General features: G+C 37.4%; 2 non-coding genes and 8 pseudogenes across 2 annotated transcripts; all 10 read left to right on the plus strand.

Annotated features, from left to right (window-relative positions):
* Nucleotides 1-41, plus strand: part of LOC148434009 (5S ribosomal RNA) — a 119-nt pseudogene extending 78 nt beyond the window's left edge.
* Nucleotides 42-157: 116 nt separating this feature from the next.
* On the plus strand, nucleotides 158-276 carry LOC148434010 (5S ribosomal RNA; annotated as a pseudogene).
* Nucleotides 277-392: 116 nt separating this feature from the next.
* On the plus strand, nucleotides 393-511 carry LOC148434011 (5S ribosomal RNA; annotated as a pseudogene).
* A 115-nt stretch (nucleotides 512-626) lies between these two features.
* Nucleotides 627-745, plus strand: LOC148434012 (5S ribosomal RNA; annotated as a pseudogene).
* A 116-nt stretch (nucleotides 746-861) lies between these two features.
* LOC148434013 (5S ribosomal RNA) lies at nucleotides 862-980 on the plus strand (annotated as a pseudogene).
* A 115-nt stretch (nucleotides 981-1095) lies between these two features.
* Nucleotides 1096-1214, plus strand: LOC148434014 (5S ribosomal RNA). Its single transcript, XR_015876669.1, has one exon. It is a non-coding gene; the product is annotated as a 5S ribosomal RNA (ribosomal RNA).
* Nucleotides 1215-1330: 116 nt separating this feature from the next.
* LOC148434015 (5S ribosomal RNA) lies at nucleotides 1331-1449 on the plus strand (annotated as a pseudogene).
* Nucleotides 1450-1565: 116 nt separating this feature from the next.
* LOC148434016 (5S ribosomal RNA) lies at nucleotides 1566-1684 on the plus strand (annotated as a pseudogene).
* A 115-nt stretch (nucleotides 1685-1799) lies between these two features.
* Nucleotides 1800-1918, plus strand: LOC148434017 (5S ribosomal RNA). Its single transcript, XR_015876680.1, has one exon. It is a non-coding gene; the product is annotated as a 5S ribosomal RNA (ribosomal RNA).
* A 115-nt stretch (nucleotides 1919-2033) lies between these two features.
* Nucleotides 2034-2152, plus strand: LOC148434018 (5S ribosomal RNA; annotated as a pseudogene).
* Nucleotides 2153-2500: the final 348 nt, after the last annotated feature.

Here is a 2500-nt window from a genome sequence, read left to right on the forward strand (position 1 = left end):
TTGGATGGGAGACCACCTGGGAATACCAGGAGCTGTAGGTAATTTTATACTGCCAGAACATTCTTTTCTATTACATTTTACATTTAATTTTTTAAACTTAACAATGAATTTACTTGAGTTAAGAAGTAATAGAGGTCTAAATTTAATGCTTTTGAGCACCTACAGCCAAACCACACTGGACATGCCCAATCTCGTCTGATCTTGGAAGCTATGCAGTGTTGGGCCTGGTTTGTACTTGGATGGGAGACCACCTTGGAATACCAGGTGCTGTAGGTAATTTTAGACAGCCAAAACATTCTTTTCTATTACATTCTACATTTCATTTTTTCAACTTATCAATGAATTTACTTGAGTTAAGAAGTAAAAGAGGTCTAAAGTTAATGGTTTTGAGCACCTACAGCCAAACCACACTAGACATGCCCAATCTCGTCTGATCTTGGAAGCTATGCAGTGTTGGGCCTGGTTAGTACTTGGATGGGAGACCACCTGGGGATACTAGGTGCTGTAGGTAATTTTATACTGCCATAACATTCTTTTCTATTACATTTTACATTTCATTTTTCAACTTATCATTGAATTTACTTGAGTTATGAAGTAAAAGAGGTCTAAAGTTAATGTTTTTGAGCACCTACAGCCAAATCACACTGGACATGCCCAATCTTGTCTGAACTTGGAAGCTAGGCAGTGTTGGGCCTGGTTAGTACTTGGATGGGAGACCACCTGGGATTACCAGGTGCTGTAGGTAATTTTATACTGCCATAACATTCTTTTCTATTACATTTTAAATTTAATTTTTTCAACTTATCAATGAATTTACTTGAGTTAAGAAGTAACAGAGGTCTAAAGTTAATGTTTTTGAGCACCTACAGCCAAACCACACTGGACATGCCCAATCTCGTCTGATCTTGGAAGCTATGCAGTGTTGGGCCTGGTTAGTACTTGGATGTGAGACCACCTGGGAATACCAGGAGCTGTAGGTAATTTTATACTGCCATAACATTCTTTTCTATTAAATTTTACATTTAATTTTTCAACTTATCATTGAATTTACTTGAGTTAAGAAGTAAAAGAGGTCTAAAGTTAATGTATTAGAGCACCTACAGCCAAACCACACTGGACATGCCCAATCTCATCTGATCTTGGAAGCTATGCAGTGTTGGGCCTGGTTAGTACTTGGATGGGAGACCACCTGGGAATACCAGGTGCTGTAGGTAATTTTATACTGCCATAACATTCTTTTCTATTACATTTTACATTTAATTTTTTCAACTTATCAATGAATTTACTTGAGTTAAGAAGTAAAAGAGGTCTAAAGTTAATGTTTTTGAGCACCTACAGCCAAACCACACTGGACATGCCCAATCTCGTCTGATCTTGGAAGCTCTGCAGTGTTGGGCCTGGTTAGTACTTGGATGGGAGACCACCTGGGAATACCAGGTGCTGTAGGTAATTTTATACTGCCATAACATTCTTTTCTATTACATTTTAAATTTAATTTTTTCAACTTATCAATGAATTTACTTGAGTTAAGAAGTAACAGAGGGCTAAAGTTAATGTTTTTGAGCACCTACAGCCAAACCACACTGGACATGCCCAATCTCGTCTGATCTTGGAAGCTATGCAGTGTTGGGCCTGGTTAGTACTTGGATGTGAGACCACCTGGGAATACCAGGAGCTGTAGGTAATTTTATACTGCCATAACATTATTTTCTATTAAATTTTACATTTAATTTTTCAACTTATCATTGAATTTACTTGAGTTAAGAAGTAAAAGAGGTCGAAAGTTAATGTTTTAGAGCACCTACAGCCAAACCACACTGGACATGCCCAATCTCATCTGATCTTGGAAGCTATGCAGTGTTGGGCCTGGTTAGTACTTGGATGGGAGACCACCTGGGAATACCAGGTGCTGTAGGTAATTTTATACTGCCATAACATTCTTTTCTATTACATTTTACATTTAATTTTTCAACTTATCATTGAATTTACTTGAGTTAAGAAGTAAAAGAGGTCTAAAGTTAATGTTTTTGAGCACCTACAGCCAAACCACACTGGACATGCCCAATCTCGTCTGATCTTGGAAGCTCTGCAGTGTTGGGCCTGGTTAGTACTTGGATGGGAGACCACCTGGGAATACCAGGTGCTGTAGGTAATTTTATACTGCCATAACATTCTTTTCTATTACATTTTACATTTAATTTTTTCAACTTATCAATGAATTTCCTTGAGTTAAGAAGTAATAGAGGTCTAAAGTTAATACTTTTGAGCAGCTACAGCCAATCCACACTGGACATGCCCAATCTCGTCTGATCTTGGTAGCTATGCAGTGTTGGGCCTCGTCATTACTTGGATGGGAGACCACCTGGGAAAACCAGGTGCAGTACGTAATTTTATACTCCCATAACATTCTTTTCTATTACATTTTACATTTAATTTTTTCAACTTATCAATTAATTTACTTGAGTTAAGAAGTAATACAGGTCTAAAGTTAATGTTTTTG

Source organism: Taudactylus pleione, unplaced genomic scaffold (assembly GCF_031769625.1).
Source record: "Taudactylus pleione unplaced genomic scaffold, aTauple2 ptg002146l, whole genome shotgun sequence".
In the NCBI taxonomy this organism is placed as follows: Eukaryota; Metazoa; Chordata; class Amphibia; order Anura; family Myobatrachidae; genus Taudactylus; species Taudactylus pleione.